Source organism: Oncorhynchus masou, chromosome 1, assembly GCF_036934945.1.
Source record: "Oncorhynchus masou masou isolate Uvic2021 chromosome 1, UVic_Omas_1.1, whole genome shotgun sequence".
Taxonomy (NCBI): domain Eukaryota; kingdom Metazoa; phylum Chordata; class Actinopteri; order Salmoniformes; family Salmonidae; genus Oncorhynchus; species Oncorhynchus masou.
Window position 1 is genome coordinate 52043742 of NC_088212.1, and position 22795 is coordinate 52066536.

The window sequence follows — 22795 nt, forward strand, 5'->3', positions numbered from 1 at the left end:
ATTCAGACCACTAGGGGTCGAAATTTAGATAGAATACCCAGTAAGCCGCCCTTTGTAGTAGTAGGATCTCGATGTTACCTCCTCTCCTTGGTAGAGCAACATGCTCAATGCCTGTGTATTTGAGGGGGGAGATTGGATGGGTAGCTTCAACAAAGTGAGCTGCTACTGGATAGGCAATGTTCTTACACCTGATTGAGCTGCGGTGATCAGATATGCGTTGTTTTAATTGTCTTAATAGTTTGTCCTACGTAGGCTTTTCCACATGAACAGGTGATGAGATAGATTACTCCCTTGGTCTTGCATGAGAAGACACCCCTAACAGGGATTTTTCAACCTGTATGTGGATGTCTGAAGAAGGATGTCTTTATAGTGCTATTGCACTGCACATGAGCCACATTTGAAGTTCCCATTTGGAATGGGTGTCAAAGGTGTCTGAGTGGGCTCAGGGGGCATGTCAGATCTCACCAAGCTATCTCCAATATTGCGACCACGCTTATAGACCACCAGTGGGGGTTCCTTGAAGAGGTGTACAATTTTTTGTTGTTGTCTGATTGCAGAATATGCCAGTGCTTTTTCAGGACTGCCTTCATTTTCTCCGAACCCTTGGTGTACTTAGTGCAAAAGACGGTTGCTTTGTTTTTCCTCTTTGGTTGAATTTTTAGTAATTCCTCTCTTGGTTTTTGAGATATTTTCATCATTGCAACATCAAGAGTTTTGTCCTTGTAGCCTCTCATTTTGAATTTATATGTCATTTTTTTTAGCATTGCTGATACAATCTGTCTGGTGGCCACAGATTCATTTAACCCTGTATAACTGGCTATATGGTAAAACATTCTTGAGGGGACGAGGATGTATACTATCTTCACATAGCAAGGTATATATATATTTTTTAAATAGAATACTGTGCAATGTGTCTGACCTTACAGAAAAAAAGCAGTGGCATCTATTCCTGCAATTGGTTTAATTGAAATCAAAATGAGAGAAGTAAAAAAACATCCATTTTGATTTCTTCCATTACTTTTTACATGATTCATTGCATCAAACTCAAAATGGATGATTCATCTTTTTTTTTAAATCACAACCACTGTGGGCTTTGTGTATAAGTCTGAGTGTAATGCATCATTCTCTTTGATGATCCATAAGTCCAGGTAGTTTATTTTTCTCTCATCAGTCTGCATGATGAATTTGAGGTATTCAGAGCTCTTGTTTAGTAGAGTTTGGAATTCATTTAGTTCCTGCTGACTTCCTTCCCAGAGCACAGACATCATCTATGTATCTCTTACATAGATGGATTTTAGAACATCGATTCACAATAAAATCATAGTAATGAATCGCAATACATATAGAACCATTAGAATCGCAAAACATATCGTATCGGCACCTAAATATTGTTATAATATTGTATCGTGAGTTTCCTGACAATCCCCAGCCCTGTTCCATAGCACCCAATGCAATACACTGTAGGTCTATAAAGAAATGTTGAGCCATTTTTGGAACTGTGCCCCAGAAAAAAACAGGAGAGCCATGCTTTTTCAATTTCAATATTGCTCAGTGTTTTAGAATTAGTTTCTAGTGATGGGGGTCACCTTGGGGTCATGATAGGGGCTGCACCAAATGATTGATGTATTATAATAATTGATTATACTTATGTTGTATTAATAGAAGGGGAAGGGCTATAAGACCCTCCACCACTACATTTATAGGGTCCTGGACCACAGATTAGCAATATATGCATTATAAGCTTTAATACTGTTCCACAGTTATTTTATAGTCTCTGTATCTTATAAGAAACGGTCTGAGAGATGTGTGAGCTATTGCAGTCATAACAGGGTGTCTGTGAGAAAGCACCTCAAGGCTAAAAGAGATACATAGACACAGAACCCTGCAGGGGAGTAAAGAGATAAGAGACAAGTCAGACATACCACTGTAAGCCACACGGGAATGGAAAATTACTGCTGAGCCCTTAGAACACACTGGACTAATGTTTTCTCCTGCAAGTTTGTATAACTGTAAATGCATGGGCTTGGTCTCATGAGTAGAAGATGTTGACGTCGGCAGTTACATCACTAGGGGTTGACTGAAAGCATATTAAAGCAACTTTGACCTTTTTAATTTTGCAGAACTTACTCTTGAAACTATGCTGTTTCTATTGTCAACTTCTGTCTGCAATTGCACTGATAAAGGTTTGATTGATTTACTTAAAGAAGATATTGTCGGATTGCTGATTTCACCAATAAGCCAATGATTGACAAGCAACAAGGAACGTACCCCAACACTAGTTATAGCTCAATATGTGCCCGATGCTGCCACTCATCCCTGATTCTCTGCTGGGCGCACAACATCAAGTGCGCCTACATTTAGTGTGGTCTCAATCAAATGATCCATAGTCTATATTAGGCTATAGGCCTAGGCTATATGACGTGCATGCTCAGAGAAGCATTTTGATTTGTCAAAAAAATGCAATATACAGTGGGGCAAAAAATATATAGACAGCCACCAATTGTGCAAGTTCTCCCACTTAAAAAGATGAGAGAGGCCTGTAATTTTCATCATAGGTACACTTCAACTATGACAGACAAAATCAGAAAAAAAATCCAGAAAATCACATTGTAGGATTTTTAATGAATTTATTTGCAAATTATGGTGGAAAATAAGTATTTGGTCAATAACAAAAGTTTATCTCATTACTTTGTTATATACCCTTTGTTGGCAATGACAGAGGTCAAACATTTTCTGTAAGTCTTCACAAGGTTTCCACACACTGTTGCTGGTATTTTGGCCCATTCCGCCATACAGATTTCCTCTAGAGCAGTGATTTTTTGGGGCTGTTGCTGGGCAACACGGACTTTCAACTCCCTCCAAAGATTGTCTATGGGGTTGAGATCTGGGGACTGGCTAGGCCACTCCAGGACCTTGAAATGCTTCTTACGAAGCCACTCCTTCGTTGCCCGGGCGGTGTGTTTGGGATCATTGTCATGTTGAAAGACCCAGCCACGTTTCATCTTCAATGCCCTTGCTGATGGAAGGAGGTTTTCACTCAAAATCTCACGATACATGGCCCCATTCATTCTTTCCTTTACATGAATCAGTCTTCCTGGTCCCTTTGCAGATAAACAGCCCCAAAGTATGATGTTTCCCCCCCATGCTTCACAGTAGGTATGGTGTTCTTTGGATGCAACTCAGCATTCTTTGTCCTCCAAACACAACGAGTTGAGTTTTTACCAAAAAGTTCTATTTTGGTTTCATCTAACCATATGACATTCTCCCAATCTTCTTCTGGATCATCCAAATGCTCTCTAGCAAACTTCAGACGGGCCTGGACATGTACTGGCTTAAGCAGGGGGACACGTCTGGCACTGCAGGATTTGAGTCCCTGGCGGCGTGGTGTGTTACTGATGGTAGGCTTTGTTACTTTGGTTCCAGCTCTCTGCAGCTCATTCACTAGGTCCCCCCGTGTGGTTCTGAGATTTTTGCTCACCGTTCTTGTGATCATTCTGACCCCACGGGGTGAGATCTTGCGTGGAGCCCCAGATCGAGGGAGATTATCAGTGGTCTTGTATGTCTTCCATTTCCTAATAATTGCTCTCACAGTTGATTTCTTCTAACCAAGCTGCTTACCTATTGCCGATTCAGTCTTCCCAGCCTGGTGCAGGTCTACAATTTTGTTTCTAGTGTCCTTTGACAGCTCTTTGGTCTTGGCCATAGTGGAGTTTGGAGTGTGACTGTTTGAGGTTGTGGACAGGTGTCTTTTATACTGATAACAAGTTCAAACAGGTGCCATTAATACAGGTAATGAGTGGAGGACAGAGGAGCCTCTTAAAGAAGAAGTTACAGGTCTGTGAGAGCCAGAAATATTGCTTGTTTGTAGGTGACCAAATACTTATTTTCCAACATAATTTGCAAATAATTCTTAAAAATTCCTACAATGTGATTTTCTGGATTTTTTTTCTCATTTTGTCTGTCATAGTCGAAGTGTACCTATGATGACAATTACAGGCCTCTCTCATCTTTTTAAGTGGGAGAACTTGCACAATTGGTGGCTGACTAAATACTTTTTTGCCCCACTGTATCTGTGCAAGCGGTAATCTGATGTCCTGTTCAGTTTGAGACGGCGCGCGTGAAGATGAGAAGGTAATCTTTGATAGTTTGCTACTGCTATAATTTATTTTAATTAAAACAATATGTTTTGTTTCCCATGGTGAAGCTATTTATCAGAGTTATTGACCTCACAATAAGCCAGATTCGAGTAGGCCTGACTTACATCATTTACATTTGGTTACATTGAAGCAGCAGCCCCGGCACAATCCATCAGAGATGGACAGTGCATGATTGCTGAAAGTAGACTAATTTGAGATCACCTGATTCATTTAAACTTCTCTTTGTTTTTAATTCAACTTTATAAGAAGATGGCTCTGCTTTGGAGCCTAATTCTTCCTATTTAAAGGTGAACTCCACCTGCTGATTTTGCCACATTTTTGGGCTTGCTCCTCAGGAAATGCTGGTGGCCATGACAGAAGCCAAAGGTGAGTTTGCTTTGATGTGGGTGTTTCTTGGGTGTGTCCTTGCCACTACCAAGCCACCCATCTGTCAGAACCTTTCCCTCAGCTGTTTCCCACCACTCAATCACAACAAAAAAATCTCCTTTGTTGTCCTTTTTCTCAGCTGTCTACACACAATACCCCATAATGACAGTGAACACATGTTGTTAGAAATGTTAAGCAAATTTAGTGAAAATTAAATACAGAAATATTTCATTTACCTAATTATTCATACCCCAGACAATACATGTTAAAATCACATTTGGTGGGCCTCTCAAGTGGCACAGTGGTCTAAGGCACTGCATCGCAGTGTTAGCTGTGCCACTAGAGATCCTGGTTTGAGTCCAGGCTCTGTTGCATCCGGCCGCGACCGGGAGACCCATGGGACAGTGCACAATTGTCCCAGCGTCGTCCAGGTTAGGGGAGGGTTTGGCTGGCCGGGATGTCCTTGTCCCATCGCACTCTAGCGACTCCTGTAGGGGCCGGGCGCATGCACGTTGACTCTGCCGACAGATGTACGGTGTTTCCTCTGACACTTTGGTGCGGCTGTCTTCCGGGTTAAGTGGGCATTGTGTCCAGAAGCAGTGCGGTTTGACTGGGTCGTGTTTCTGGACACAATGCCCGCCTAACCCGGAAGACGCAATGGCTCTTGACCTTCACCTCTGCCAAGTCCGTACTGGAGTTGCAGCGATGGGACAAGACTGGCAACTACCAATTGGATACCACAAATAAGGAGTATAAAAAAATAAAAAATAACATTTGGCACAGTTGCCAAAAGCCAGATCTCTGTCCAGTATCTGTGTTCTTCTGCCCATCTTAATCTTTTGTTTTCATTAGCCAGACTGAGATTTGTCTTTGCAACTCTTCACTGTTAATGTTAATACTGGTGTTTTGTGGGTACTATTTAATGAAGCTGCCAGTTAAGGACTTGTGAGACGTCTGTTTCTCAAACTAGACACACTAATATACTTGTCCTCTTGCTCAGTTGTGCACCGGGGTCTCCCACTCCTCTTTCTTTTCTGGTTTGAGCCAGTTTGCGCTGTTCTGTGAAGGGACTAGTACACAGCACTGTACGAGCTCTTCAGTTTCTTGGCAAATTCTCGCATGGAATAGCCTTCATTTCTCAGAACAAGAATAGACTGATGATTTTCAGAAGAAAGGGCTTTGTTTCTGGCCATTTTGAGCCTGTAATCGAACCCACACATGTTGATGCTCCAGATACTCAACTGCTTCTTTCATCAGGACAACAGTTTTCAGCTGTGCTAACATAATTACAAAAGGGTTTTCGAATGATAAATTACACTTTTAAAATGATGAACTTGGATTAGCTAACACAACACATTGGAACACTGGAGTGATGGTTGATGATAGTGGGCCTCTGTACGCCTATGTAGATATTACATTGAAAATCTGCTGTTTCCAGCTACAATAGTCATTTACAACATTAGCAATGTCTACGCTGTATTTCTGATCAATTTGAGGTTATTTTAATCAACAAAAAATGTGCTTTTCTTTAAAAAACAAGGACATTTCTAGGTTTTGAACGGTAATGTAAGTCTCTAAGAGCTTTGCACACCTGGCTTGTACAATATTTGCAAATTATTATTTTTAAATTGTATTATTTTTATTATAGATTGTCAAAACTGTAACTAGGCCCCTCAGGAACATTCACTGATGTCTTGGTAAGCAACCCCTGTGTATATTTTATCTTGTGTTTTAGGTTATTGTCCTGCTGAAAAGGTACATTTCTCTCCCAGTGTCGGTTGGAAAGCAGACTGAACAAGGTTTTCCTCTAGGATTTTGCCTGTAGCTGTATTCCTGGAAACCTCCCCTAGTCCTTGCCGATGACATGCATACCAATAACATGATGCCACCACCACCATACTTGAAAATATGAAGGGTGGTACTCAGTGATGTGTTGTGTTTGCCCCAAACATAATGCTTTGTATTCAGGACATAAAGATTCTTTACCACATTTGTTGCAGTTTTACTTTAGTGCCTTATTGCAAACAGGATGAATGTTTTGGAGTATTTGTATTTTGTACAGGCTTCCTTCTTTTCACTCTGTCATTTATGTTAGTATTGTGGAGTAGTAGCAATGTTGTTGATCCATCCTCAGTTTTCGCCTATCACAGCCATTAAACTCTTTAACTGTTTTAAAGTCACCATTGACATCATGGTGAAATCCCTGAGCGGTGTTATTAATAACTTCACCATGATCAAAGGGATGTTCAATGTCTGCTTCTTTCATTTTTACCCATCTATCAATAGGTGCCCTTCGTTGCGAGGCATAGGAAAATCTCCATGGTCTTTGTGGTTAAATCTGTGTTTGAAATTCACTGCTCGAAATATGATCCCCAATTAGAGACAACGATAGCCAGCTGCCTCTAATTGGGAATCATACCAAACACCAACATAGGAAACAAAACTAGAACCCCATAGACTAACCCCCCAGTCACGCCCTGACCTACTCCACCAAAGAAAATAAGGACTCTCTATGGTCAGGACGTGACAGTAGTCATTAAAAAAGAATGTTAAAACACTATTATTACACAAAGAATGAGTCCATGTAACTTACTATGTGACTTTGAAGCACAGTTTTACTCCTGGACTTATTTAGGCTTGCCATAACAAAGAGGTTGAATACTTATTGACTCAAGACAGCTTTTCATTTTGAATTAATTTGTAAACATTTCTACAAACATAATTCCACTTTAACATTATGGGGTATTGTGTTTAAAAATATATATTTAACCTTTATTTAACTAGGCAAGTCAAATAAAAACAAATTCTTATTTACAATGACAGCCTTGGAAGTAGGTTAACTGCCTTGTTCAGGGGCAGAACAACAGATTTCTTTCATCTGTCAGTTCGGGGATTCGATCTAGCAACCTTTCAGTTACAGGCCCAACGCTCTAACCACTAGAATACCTGTCGACCCAAGGCCAGTGTGTTGGCCATTAACTCAGGTAAAGCTCATAAAGGCTGCCTATTTCTACAATTGATATGATTTTAAACATAACCCTAACCACACTGATAACCTTATGCCTAAACCTAACGTTAAATTAAAACCAAAAAGCATATTTTAGTTTTCATACATTTTTTCAATAAAGCAAACTTAAAAATTGCTGGCTGTGGTAACTAGTGGAAACCCTAATTATTTGCTTTACAGACTGACCAGATTGGATTAGATTCGGGCTAGTGACATTACGGTTTGTTGCTCCTAGTTCACTGCGTTAGTCAGACTCAGTTAGCTACCACCAGAGGTGGGACCAAGTCATTGTTTTACAAGTCACAAGTAAGTCTCAAGTCTTAGCACTCAAGTCCTAAGTCAAGTCCCAAGTCAAGACAGACAAGTCCGAGTCAAGTCTCAAGTCAAGACCGTCAAGTATCATGTCCTAAACTTTGAGTTGAGTCCTAAACAAGTCATAATGTGCTCTTCACCAAGTGTAATACCATTTCATATTTAACAAGAGTAATAGTATATGAAATTTATGCAAATCATGAATGATTTAAAAATCTATATATTTATTACTTTCCAAATAAACTTTATATTTCCATGGAAATACATGGGTAGCCATGAGAAAGAAACATCAATACGACAACAAAAACAAAATATTGTAGTGCTCTCTCCCTCTCTCCAGATATACTCTAGACACCTGAAACAATCCTGCCATAAAGTTACAATAATTTATTTAAAGGTACATCAAAACAACTGACACTGAACTTCAAATAGGCCTACAATTTGAACACTGGCCTGAATGTCTGAGAAAAAAATACAGATCCCAAAGATGGGAGATTAAACTTGAACATGGAGACTACATGTGTGTGTGTGTGTGTGTGTGTGTAATGCATAAACAGTAAAAATGTTTCTCTTATCTCAGGGCCCTATGATGCATTGCATTTGCAAAAGACCAAATTCGATAAAAGTCTGTCAGTCATTTGTGCATGATGAGGCCACAGTATGATGACACCATGGCTGAAGACACGCTCCACCGTAGCACTGGAGGCAGGCACTGCCATGACCCTGATGGCCAGTCTGGTCAGTGAAGCAGCTGCTTTGAGGTAGACTGGATCTGAAAAGGGGACAGTGATTCCATCTTGTGTCCTGTCCATTTTCACATTGATGAAGATTCCAAGAAAGATTTTGTTCAGGGATGCCTGGAGACTTCTGACCAGGCCGCTCAGGAAATGGATTGAGGCTTCCGCTGCTCCAGGTGGTGATTCAGGGACAGAACCAAGGGAACAACAGACCTGACTGTGACTATCTTCTCCACCTGTGTCATATCTGTTGCTTCTCCAAATGGCTTCAGGGTGTCCACCAACTCCTTCAACTTATTCCACTCCCATACTGTGAACAACAACTCCTTGTGCCCAGCCTTTTGTAGAACATGACTGAGCTTAAGATGGTCTCATTGGATAACTGCCTTCACTTGTCTCAGTGTTGAGTTCCATCTTGTGTTGACAGCAGCAGGGGTGCCTCTTTCCCCAAATTCAGCCTCAAACACCTCTTTGAATGTTGTGCTTGTATGTAGCAGTAAGCTGATTTTTGATAACTTTGAAAGAGAAGGTGTCATCACTTTTGTTTCTTTCAAGCCATCTCCCATCACCAGCTGGAGAGTGTGGGCAAAACACTGCAAGTGCTGTTTTTTGCAATAGCAGCATCCACTGTTTGCTGGTCTTCCAGGGTTAGGTCATTCCAGAGCTCTGGGTCATCAAGGTGATCTTCGTCAAGTACTTCATCTTCTTGTTCAATGGGGAAGCACACAGTGAATGCTTTTCTCATGTTGGCAGCATTGTCACTAATGATATAGTCCAATTTATCTTTAATGCTGTACTCACCACATATGGCCTCAAATTGCTTACAGATTCTTTCGGCCATGTGTGGGCCTTTGAAGCGGTCACAGGCCAAGAGATTGGACTTGAGCTGTATCCTCTCTCCATCTTTCTCCATACAGTGCACAGTGACACCAAGGAACCCCCTCATATTTCGGTCAGACCAAATGTCCACTGTGACTGAAACATGTTCTGTCTTGCTCAACTGAGTTTTCAGTTTTGAACTTCTCTCTGTAGCGAGGTTCTCTCCTTTTGATGTCAATGTTCTACGACACACTGGGCTGTACTTACTGTCAACCACTGACAGAAAGTGACGAAAACTCTTGTTTTCCACAATAGACAGAGGCAAGTTGCAATCGATAACCAGGTCGGACAGTATTGCATTGTCGATAGCTTTCTGCTGTGGATGATTCATGCTGTACTGCCCTACACGGGTCTCCATGAACTGTGAGATTGGAGACTGTTGTGGTTCACTTGTGACACTTTTGTTCATCTGGTATTGTTCAAATCTGTAAGCATATTAAAAAAATATTGAGCGGGGCAGTAGCACAATCTTGCCTGGTCTCAACCTTGGGTGCAATGATCATGTTCCCGCACTGGCTGACTGTGTGGAGGCTCATTGATTTAATGTTATGTTAGTCTACATGCTATACTAGCAAAGTTATATATAGCTGTCGGCTATATTTGTCACGACTTACCATTCTTTGTGTAGCTTCAAATGTCGAATAAAGTTGGAAGTTGTTATGCCTCCATCTGTCATTTTCTTCCCGCACGTCCATTTTTTGTTGACAACAGTGTAGTCTGTAACGTAAACTCGTACATCGCCTTGGTCCGTACAATTGCCCTTATTTTAGCACCCCAAAAACGTAATACTTCCAGATGTCAATACCATTGTAAAGCACAATTTCTCCCCTTTCCAACAAAATCAATTACATGATCTAAACGCTGCCCTTTTCTGCATAATTCAAGCAGGCAATGAGCCCCGTCGGGTTATTTTAAAAATGGCGGGTGGGAACGCCAAACTAATGCGTGATATTGCGAAGGAGAGATGTTGTGTGTGTTACGGTTTTCTATAGGCGAAGGAGAGTCGGACCAAAATGCGGCGTATAGATCCATGTTTAATAGACAAAACACGAATCAAAATACAAAAAACCACAAACGTAACAAGAAAACCGAAAACAGCCTATACTGGTGTAAACTAACACCGAACAAGGACAGAAAAAGGACATAAGGACAATAAGGACAATCACCCACGAAACACTCAAAGAATATGGCTGCCAAAATATGGTTACGTAGTGTCGCCATACTCCCTGTGAGCCTCCCCCCCAAGAAATGTTTGGGGCTGACTCTCGGGCTTCCATCCGCATCGCCGTGCTGCCTCCTCATACCAGCGCCTCTCCGCTTTCCCCGCCTCCAGTTCTTCCTTGGGGCGGCGATATTCTCCAGGCTGTTCCCAGGGTCCTTCTCCGTCAAGGATCTCCTCCCAAGTCCATTTATCCAAATAGTGCGGCCTCTCCCACTGCTGCTGCTGCCTCTGTTGCTTCTCCTGCTGCTCCTGCCTGTTGACACGCAGCTTGGTCCTGTTGTGGTGGGTGATTCTGTTACGGTTTTCTATAGGCGAAGGAGAGTCGGACCAAAATGCGGCGTGTAGATTGCGATCCATGTTTAATAGACAAAAGTAAACACGAATCAAAATACAAAAAACCACAAACGAAACAAGACAACCAAAAACAGCCTATACTGGTGTAAACTAACACCGAACAAGGACAGAAAAAGGACATAAGGACAATAAGGACAATCTCCCATGAAACACTCAAAGAATATGGCTGCCAAAATATGGTTCCCAATCTGAGACAACGATAAACACCTGCCTCTGATTGAGAACCACGTCAGACATCCATAGATAGACATAGAACACCCGGCTAAGCTATCATCCCAATACATGTGAAAAGAAAACAATATAAAAACACACCACATACAAAAACCCATGCTACACCCTGACCTGACCAAATAAATGAAGAAAACACAAAATACTTAGACCAGGGCGTGACTCCCGGCCGCACACCAAAACCCATAGGGGAGGGTCCGGGTGGGCGTCTGTCCACGGTGGCGGCTCCGGCTCCGGCGCGGGACGTGGACCCCACTCTATCAAAGTCTTTGTCCATTTTCCTCTCGTCCTTAGATAGGCGACCCTCTCCGTCGACCAGCGCTAAACAGGCGGGAGACTCCGGCAGCGCAGAAGAGGAGGAAGGCTCTGGCAGCGCTGGAGAGGCGAGGCGCATTGTAGGCCTGATGCGTGGTGCTGGCACTGGTGGTACTGGGCCGAGGACACGCACAGGAAGCCTGGTGCAGAGAGCTGCCACCGGAGGGCTGGTGCGTGGACTTGGTACAGGGTAGACCGGACCGTGCAGGTGCACTGGAGCTCTTGAGCACCGAGCCTGCCCAACCTTACCTGGTTGAATACTCCCGGGTCGCTTCGCCAGTGCGGCGAGGTGGAATAGCCCGCACTGGGCTATGCAGGTGAATCGGGGACACCGTGCGCAAGGCTGGTGTCATGGCATTTGGCTCGACGCCACTATAGCCCGGCCGATACGCGGAGCTGGAATGTACCGCACCGGGCTATGCACCCGCACTGGGGACACCGTGCACACCACAGCATAACACGGTGCCTGCCCGGTCTCTCAGCCCCCGGTAAGCACAGGAAGTTGGCGTAGGTCTCCTACCTAGTGTCGCCATACTCCCTGTGAGCCTCCCCCCAAGAAATGTTTGGGGCTGACTCTCGGGCTTCCATCCGCATCGCCGTGCTGCCTCCTCATACCAGCGCCTCTCCGCTTTCCCCGCCTCCAGTTCTTCCTTGGGGCGGCGATATTCTCCAGGCTGTTCCCAGGGTCCTTCTCCGTCAAGGATCTCCTCCCAAGTCCATTTATCCAAATAGTGCGGCCTCTCCCACTGCTGCTGCTGCCTCTGTTGCTTCTCCTGCTGCTCCTGCCTGTTGACACGCAGCTTGGTCCTGTTGTGGTGGGTGATTCTGTTACGGTTTTCTATAGGCGAAGGAGAGTCGGACCAAAATGCGGCGTGTAGATTGCGATCCATGTTTAATAGACAAAAGTAAACACGAATCAAAATACAAAAAACAACAAACGTAACAAGACAACCGAAAACAGCCTATACTGGTGTAAACTAACACCGAACAAGGACAGAAAAAGGACATAAGGACAATAAGGACAATCACCCACGAAACACTCAAAGAATATGGCTGCCAAAATATGGTTCCCAATCTGAGACAACGATAAACACCTGCCTCTGATTGAGAACCACGTCAGACATCCATAGATAGACATAGAACACCCCACTAAGCTATCATCCCAATACATGTGAAAAAAACAATATAAAAACACACCACATACAAAAACCCATGCTACACCCTGACCTGACCAAATAAATGAAGAAAACACAAAATACTTAGACCAGGGAGTGACAGTGTGGGAAAATAGCTTTTTTTTCACTCGATCTGTCCAACTTATCACCTTATCGCCTTTAAAATGTAAATAAAACACTATAAAGAGTATATATAATGTGTCATTACATACCTATTTGAAGGTTTATGTCAAATTTGAATCAGGTTTTTAGGGCGGTGCTAAAGTGATCTTAGAAGTAAACAGCGGCTTTGAGAATGATGATTGCATGCAATGACGAAAAAATGACTAGGTATCCCCCTTACCCCTGTCACTGTCCATTTCTTGTTTTTAAAGGATGATGGAAGTGCTACACCTGGTGGAGAGAGATTGTAAGACAGAAATAGTTGCTTTATGCGTGCTGTATGTTACGACATGACACGTCATGATGTAACGGAGGTTCAGTTTTTTCAACTTTTTCCCAATACTATAGAGCCATTACCATGTCGATCAACGCTTGAATAGAAACCTAGTTCACACCCCCAATTTTGACGTTAACACAGTCGCTACAGTCCCATTAGTTTTCTTTGTAGCCTCATTTGAATGTTGGGGTTGCGCACATTTGTACGGAATGGGGTGAGTTTATGTTATAACCACAAATAATAATTTTGGGTATCATCTTTCCAATGGTTCAATCTGAATTCACCTGCCGACCTTAAGTCAGGTCGAGTCATAAGGCTCAAGTCCAAGTCAAGTCACGAGTCATTGGTGTTAAAATCAAAGTCGAATTGCAAATCATCATATTTGTGGCTACCACCATAACCGCATTGTTGTACTGAGGTAGGTAGCTAGCGAACTAGTTACGCTAACATTAGTTAAAACATTAGCTAGCCTGCTGCCTCGCTTTATCAATAGATAGCTACCAACATAACCAGGAATAATTGAACATATGTGGCTGTGGTAACTTGTGGAAACCCTAATTCTATGCTTTACAGACTGACCAGATTGGATTAGATCCGGGCTAGTGACATTATTACTGTTTGTTGCTCCTAGTTCACTGTGTTAGTCAGACTTAGTTAGCTACCACCATAACTGTAATGTTGTAATGAGGTAGCTCGCGAGCTAGTTACGCTAAAATTAGCTAAAACGTTAGCTAGACTGCTGCCTCGCTTTATCAAAAGATAGCTACCAACATAACCAGGAATAACGTTATTTAAGGTCGTTAACTAAATTATACCAGAGAAGTCATTATGTTCCAGTATCTCTGGTTATACTCCACACTTGAGGACCAACGAACTCCAAGGACCAATTCCTTTAAAGAAGAATTACACTAGATGTAAACATACACACACGAACAACAATTTACAGATGCACACAAACAACGACTACATCTCCTCTGCCCAGACCGACATGCTCACACCCCCATCCCTAGCACCTGCATTCATGTTTTCTACACGGCCTTAAATTGTACCAATTAATTTATGGTGCCTATGCTATTTAATAAATCATTCAATTTTTCCATTGTGTTAATGATGGCAGATTGATGGATTTCCAAGTTTTTAGTATATGTTTTTTGAAGATGAGTGATGAGAAGAGAATCGTCCAGCCTATTGGGTATCTCACTACCAGTGGCGGTTTTAACATGTACATCTTGGTGGGATGCATGCCAGCAAAGCCACTACACAACACTAAACAATACATTAATTTCAGTATAACGGTGACAAACGGTGCCCACAAATGGCCTACATAAAGCTGTCGCAACAGCAGTCCCAGCATCTTACCACTGCTACACCCGGCTATCAGCGAAGCCTTGTCTGGCATCGAAACAGTTCATTCAGCCTACTTTACTGCCTTTAAAAAAAACATAGCTGATATGGCTGACTTGCTGAAACAAATGTGGTTTCAAATTACAATTGAGATGTACAAACTATGGCATAAGGGGACGACAAGCGGATAAGAGGCAATAGTAACTTTGATTAAGACATTATTAATGAGCGAGCTAGGTCGGACGTAGTCAATAGAACTATTTGCTTAGCACTTTTGAAATGTACAGCGACAGAATTCAGAACATGGGCCGTTCTTACAGGGTTCTCCCTGTACACCAAGTCAGAACCGTAGGATAAATACAAAAAGGCATATAAAGCAGACAATTAAATCTCTTACAATATTTGATTATGAAATTTCTCTAAAACAGGCTATAGGCTACATGTGCACAAACAAGTCAGAACAGTAGGCTAAATTATGAGGGGAAATGGTGAGTCACATGGGCTACTAACAGCTTACTACCCAACCTACACTTAGCATTACTTTCTTAGCTACAGTATACATATCTCCCTGGCATATTACATAATTTATGCAGCAGCATACAATACATTTACGGTCTCACTGTAACAAGTTTCTTCTAACTCCTCCTCTGACAAAGAGGTGGAACAAGGATCGGACTGATGGCTCTGACGGCTCTGGCTGCTCCATGCTGACTGGCGGCTCTGGCTGCTCCATGCTGACTGGCGGCTCTGGCTGCTCCATGCAGATTGGCAGCTCTGGCTGCTCCATGCAGACTAGCAGCTCTGGCAACTCCTTGCAGACTGGCAGCTCCTTGCAGACTGGCAGCTCCTTGCAGACTGGCAGCTCTGGCTGCTCCATGCAGACTGGCAGCTCTGGCTGCGCTAAACGGGCAGGAGACTCCGGCAACGCTGTAGAGGCTGAAGGCTCTGGCAGCGCTAAACAGGCGGGAGACTCCAACAGCGCAGGAGAGGAGGAAGGCTCTGGCTGCGCTGAACAGGCGGGATGCTCCAGCAGCGCAGGAGAGGAGGAAGGCTCTGGCTGCGTTGAACAGGCGGGAGACTCCAGCAACGCAGGAGAGGACGAAGGCTCTGGCTGCGCTGAACAGGCGGGAGACTCCGGCAGCGCAGGAGAGGAGGAAGGCTCCGGCAGCGCTGGAGAGGCGAGGCGCACAGTAGGTCTGATGCGTGGTGCTGGCACTGGTGGTACTGGGCCGAGGACACGCACAGGAAGCCTGGTGCGGGGAGCTGCCACCGGAGGGCTGCGGTGTGGAGGTGGTACTGGGTAGACCGGACCGTGCAGGCGCACTGGAGCTCTTGAGCACCGAGCCTGCCCAACCTTACCTGGTTGAATACTCCCGGTCGCTCTGCCAGTGCGGCAAGGTGGAATAGCCCGCACTGTGCTATGCAGGCAAACCGGGGACACCGAGCATAAGGCTGGTGCCATGTAAGCCGGCCCAAGGAGACGCACTGGGACCAGATGCATAGAGCCGGCTTCATGGCATTTGGCTCGACGCTCAATCTAGCCCGACCGACACGTGGAGCTGGAATAGAACGCACCTGGCTATGCACCCGCACTAGAAACACTGTGCGCACCACAGCATTACTCGGTGCCTGCCCGGTCTCTCTAGCCCTCCGGTAACCGCAGGAAGTTGGCGTAGGTCTCCTACCTAGCGTCGTAGGTCTCCTACCAAGACATTTTTGGGGCTGACTCCCGGGCTTCCTATCGCGCCGCCGTGCTTGCTTCAACAACTCCATTTTTCTATACCCCTCTTCGCACTGCTCCAGCGAATCCCAGGCGGGCTCGGGCACTCCTCCTGGGTCGGCCACCCACCTGTCTATTTCTTCCCATGTAGTGTAGTCCAGATTCTGTTCCCATGTCTTTTCCTCTCTTTGTTGCTCCTGCTGCCGCTGTTGCCTGTCACCACGTCGCTTGGTCCTGTTGTGGTGGGTGATTCTGTAACGAGTTTCTTCTAACTCCTCCTCTGACGAAGAGGTGGAACAAGGATCGGACCAAAATGCAGCGTGGTTAGTTAGATACATCTTTAATGAAGATGAAACACGAACAATACAAAACAACAAACGTAGAAAACTGAAACAGCCCTATCTGGTGCAACAAACACAGAGACAGGAACAATCACCCACAAACACACAGTGAAACCCCAGCTACCTAAATATGGTTCCCAATCAGAGACAATGACTAACACCTGCCTCTGATTGAGAACCATATCAGGCCAGACATAGAAATAGACAAACAAGACATCCAACATAGAATGCCCACTCAGATCGCACCCTGACCAACCAAAACATAGACACATACAAATAAACTATGGGCAGGGTGTGACACTCACCTTGTTGTGCTGTCCTCACTTGAACAGGAAGGTGGTGCGGCGGTCCTTTGTGGGCAGATTTTGTCATCAACCTTGGTCATCAATGTCTGGCATTCTCTGAATTCATGGTGCTTTCAAGACAACTGGAAATTTGGGAAAAAACAAGGTCAAATCATGATGTTAGTGATCTTCAGGTTGGAGTTGGAACTCATATTTTCTGAGTTCCCAGTTGTCTTGACCTTACTGAAGTCTGAGATTTCCTAGTTCTGAGTTTCCAGTTGTTTTGAGAGTGGCAGAAGTCATGCTGGATTGACAGCATGGCCAATGTTGAATGTTTATCGTTTTATGCTTGGGAAAAAAGACCCTATGCCCTACACGAAGGGTCGCCACTGGGAGTTGTCATGGAAATTCTAATTAATGAGTTGAGACTGTTATTTCTTCAAACAATCAACCTTTATTTAATAAGAATTGCAATAATGCAGCTGGTCAGTCCTCCACTCTGAGGTGGAAGGCCGAGAGCCCAAATGACACTAGAAATGCAGGAACCTTATATAGTCAGGCTGTCTTATGCAAACACATACAAAACACATGATCTTTGTATGTGCGTGGAGAAAAAGGACTAAACTGGGATAAAAGGTACAGAATTTGGTTGTCTTGTCCTGTAGCAACTGCTGGTTATTCTAATCTTCTAGTGAGGACAAAGGACAATAGGTGTCAGAGCAACAGGAAAATCACTAGTTCCTCATACATTAGCCAGCAAGCGCCTTTTGCTGTCTGCCAAGATGATAGATGGTTTCACACCCACATATACACATTCATGAATCTTTCAACCAGCAACAAGCTAATACCAGGACAACATCTTTATCACTGGTGCCCAGGATACAACACTTTGCTCTGTTTTCAGCAGATTAAGAGTAATCAGTTCATTCTCTTCTGACTAACAGGATACTATTGGTCGCTCTGGTCAGCTCTTGGCTGTGGGCCCAGATCATACAATGGGGACCTACTTCCCTAGGTAGGTTCCTATACTACACACACACACACACACACACACACACACACGTTAAAACAGGCCTATACTAATGCACACACATTTATCTTATATGATCTAGCTTCTTTAACAATATAAACATTTCTGCCTACGCAACTAAGCTTTAAGAAAGATCTCGTAGTATACAAGCATCAGTAAGGTTTAACAGAAATTGCCCTTACAGAGTACCTATTTCTTTGTTAACCGCTCAACACAGAATAGACGCATGTGCGCTCTCTCTCAAATCGTTTGGATAAAATATACTTCTTTAGACCTGTCTAAGATAAATAATGGATTCATTGTGAAAGTGTGGGCTATATGACATGGATTTATTAGACTTTTTAAAATGTAGATGTTCCTGCGTCATTGTCTTGTAGGCTATGTGTAGAAATTCTGTGACTGCCACAGCCCTATTGGTGTCTTCATGGATTTGTCCAAAATCGTGTCACATAAAACATTACTTTTTGGCCTTGCATTTATGGCAGTGTAAGTTGTCATTATATCAATCAAATGTATTTATAAAGCCCTTCTTACATCAGCTGATGTCTCAAAGTGCTGTACAGAAACCCAGCCTAAAACCTCAAACAGCAAGCAATGCAGGAGTAGAAGCATGGTGGCTAGGAAAAACTCCCTAGAAAGGCCAGAACCTAGGAAGAAATCTAGGGAGGAACTAGGCTATGAGGGGTGGCCAGTGCTCTTCTGGATGAACCGGGTGGAGATTATAACATAACATGGCCAAGATGTTCAAATGTTCATAGATGACCAGCATGGTCAAATAATAACAATCACAGTAGTTGTCGAGGGTGCAACAGGTCAGCACCTCAGGGGTAAATGTCAGTTGGCTTTTCATAGCCGATCATTCAGAGTATTTCTACCGCTCCTGCGGTCTCTAGAGAGTTGAAAACAGCAGGTCTGAGACAGCTGGCACATCTGGGGGAACAGGTCAGGGATCCATAGCCGCAGGCAGAACAGTGGACACTGGAGGAGCAGCATGACCAGGTGCACTGGGCACAGCAATGAGTCATCAGGCTAGGTAGTCTTGAGGCATGGTCCTAGGGCTCAGGTCCGCCGAAAGAGAGAAAGGGAGAAAGAGAAAAAGAGTTAGAGAGAACATACTTAAATTCACACAGGACACCGGATAAGACAGGAGAAATACTCCAGATATTACAGACTGACCCTAGCCCACCTGACACAAACTATTGCAGCATAAATACTGGAGGCTGAGGGGTCGGGAGGAGGGGTCGGGAGACACTGTGGCCCCATCCTATGATACCCCCAGACAGGGCCAAACAGGCCGGATATAACTCCACACACTTTGCCAAAGCAAAGCCCCCACACCACTAGAGGGATATGTCCAACCACCAACTTACCATCCTGAGACAAGGCCGAGTATAGCCCACAAAGATCTCCCCCACGGCACAACCCAAGGGGGGACACGTCAGTGACTCAACCCACTTAAGTGACACACCCCTCCTAGGGATGGCATGGAAGAGCACCAGTAAGCCAGTGACTCAGCCCCTGTAATAGGGTTTGAGGCAGAGAATCCCAGTGGAGAGAGGGGAACCGGCCAGGCAGAGAGAGCAAGGGTGGTTCGTTGCTCCAGTGCCTTTCCGTTCACCTTTACACTCCTGGGCCAAACTACACTCAATCATAGGACCAACTGAAGAGATGAGTCTTTAATAAAGACAGACTTGGACCTATCTTCTCACATGGATAGGCAGAACATTCCATAAAAATTAAGCTCTATAGGAGAAAGCCCTGCCTCCAGCTGTTTGCTTAGAAATTCTAGGGACAATAAGGAGGCACGTAAGTGTAGGTATGTACGGCAGGACCAAATCGGAAAGATCGATAGGAGCAAGCCCATGCAATGCTTTGTAAGTTAGCAGTAAAACCTTGATTAAGCAGGAACCCGTTCAATTAGACATTAAACTTGACCCATGTAAGAATCCTGGATCTAGCTGTCCAACTGTGTTTTTGTATGGAGATCTCAGAAATGCAGTGTAACTACATAACATGTTGTGTACTCTTATGTTACGGGCTGAAAACCGTTTTAATGGGTACACAAATCCAAACTCAAATGCTTTTAACTGAAAGAGTCATCTTACCACCTAAAATGATGCTGTCATTAACATGCTGTCATTAACGTGCCAGCAAAGCCACTACACAACACTAAACAATACATTAATTTCAGTATAACGGTGACAAACGGTGCCCACAAATGGCCTACATAAAGCTGTCGCAACAGCAGTCCCAGCATCTTACCACTGCTACACCCGGCTATCAGCGAAGCCTTGTCTGGCATCGAAACAGTTCATTCAGCCTACTTTACTGCCTTTAAAAAAAACATAGCTGATATGGCTGACTTGCTGAAACAAATGTGGTTTCAAATTACAATTGAGATGTACAAACTATGGCATAAGGGGACGACAAGCGGATAAGAGGCAATAGTAACTTTGATTAAGACATTATTAATGAGCGAGCTAGGTCGGACGTAGTCAATAGAACTATTTGCTTAGCACTTTTGAAATGTACAGCGACAGAATTCAGAACATGGGCCGTTCTTACAGGGTTCTCCCTGTACACCAAGTCAGAACCGTAGGATAAATACAAAAAGGCATATAAAGCAGACAATTAAATCTCTTACAATATTTGATTATGAAATTTCTCTAAAACAGGCTATAGGCTACATGTGCACAAACAAGTCAGAACAGTAGGCTAAATTATGAGGGGAAATGGTGAGTCACATGGGCTACTAACAGCTTACTACCCAACCTACACTTAGCATTACTTTCTTAGCTACAGTATACATATCTCCCTGGCATATTACATAATTTATGCAGCAGCATACAATACATTTACGGTCTCACTGTAACAAGTTTCTTCTAACTCCTCCTCTGACAAAGAGGTGGAACAAGGATCGGACTGATGGCTCTGACGGCTCTGGCTGCTCCATGCTGACTGGCGGCTCTGGCTGCTCCATGCTGACTGGCGGCTCTGGCTGCTCCATGCTGACTGGCGGCTCTGGCTGCTCCATGCAGATTGGCAGCTCTGGCTGCTCCATGCAGACTAGCAGCTCTGGCAACTCCTTGCAGACTGGCAGCTCCTTGCAGACTGGCAGCTCCTTGCAGACTGGCAGCTCTGGCTGCTCCATGCAGACTGGCAGCTCTGGCTGCGCTAAACGGGCAGGAGACTCCGGCAACGCTGTAGAGGCTGAAGGCTCTGGCAGCGCTAAACAGGCGGGAGACTCCAACAGCGCAGGAGAGGAGGAAGGCTCTGGTTGCGCTGAACAGGCGGGATGCTCCAGCAGCGCAGGAGAGGAGGAAGGCTCTGGCTGCGTTGAACAGGCGGGAGACTCCAGCAACGCAGGAGAGGACGAAGGCTCTGGCTGCGCTGAACAGGCGGGAGACTCCGGCAGCGCAGGAGAGGAGGAAGGCTCCGGCAGCGCTGGAGAGGCGAGGCGCACAGTAGGTCTGATGCGTGGTGCTGGCACTGGTGGTACTGGGCCGAGGACACGCACAGGAAGCCTGGTGCGGGGAGCTGCCACCGGAGGGCTGCGGTGTGGAGGTGGTACTGGGTAGACCGGACCGTGCAGGCGCACTGGAGCTCTTGAGCACCGAGCCTGCCCAACCTTACCTGGTTGAATACTCCCGGTCGCTCTGCCAGTGCGGCAAGGTGGAATAGCCCGCACTGTGCTATGCAGGCAAACCGGGGACACCGAGCATAAGGCTGGTGCCATGTAAGCCGGCCCAAGGAGACGCACTGGGACCAGATGCATAGAGCCGGCTTCATGGCATTTGGCTCGACGCTCAATCTAGCCCGACCGACACGTGGAGCTGGAATAGAACGCACCGGGCTATGCACCCGCACTAGAAACACTGTGCGCACCACAGCATTACTCGGTGCCTGCCCGGTCTCTCTAGCCCTCCGGTAACCGCAGGAAGTTGGCGTAGGTCTCCTACCTAGCGTCGTAGGTCTCCTACCAAGACATTTTTGGGGCTGACTCCCGGGCTTCCTATCGCGCCGCCGTGCTTGCTTCAACAACTCCATTTTTCTATACCCCTCTTCGCACTGCTCCAGCGAATCCCAGGCGGGCTCGGGCACTCCTCCTGGGTCGGCCGCCCACCTGTCTATTTCTTCCCATGTAGTGTAGTCCAGATTCTGTTCCCACGTCCTTTCCTCTCTTTGTTGCTCCTGCTGCCGCTGTTGCCTGTCACCACGTCGCTTGGTCCTGTTGTGGTGGGTGATTCTGTAACGAGTTTCTTCTAACTCCTCCTCTGACGAAGAGGTGGAACAAGGATCGGACCAAATGCAGCGTGGTTAGTTAGATACATCTTTAATGAAGATGAAACACGAACAATACAAAACAACAAACGTAGAAAACTGAAACAGCCCTATCTGGTGCAACAAACACAGAGACAGGAACAATCACCCACAAACACACAGTGAAACCCCAGCTACCTAAATATGGTTCCCAATCAGAGACAATGACTAACACCTGCCTCTGATTGAGAACCATATCAGGCCAGACATAGAAATAGACAAATAAGACATCCAACATAGAATGCCCACTCAGATCGCACCCTGACCAACCAAAACATAGACACATACAAATAAACTATGGGCAGGGTGTGACACTCACCTTGTTGTGCTGTCCTCACTTGAACAGGAAGGTGGTGCGGCGGTCCTTTGTGGGCAGATTTTGTCATCAACCTTGGTCATCAATGTCTGGCATTCTCTGAATTCATGGTGCTTTCAAGACAACTGGAAATTTGGGAAAAAACAAGGTCAAATCATGATGTTAGTGATCTTCAGGTTGGAGTTGGAACTCATATTTTCTGAGTTCCCAGTTGTCTTGACCTTACTGAAGTCTGAGATTTCCTAGTTC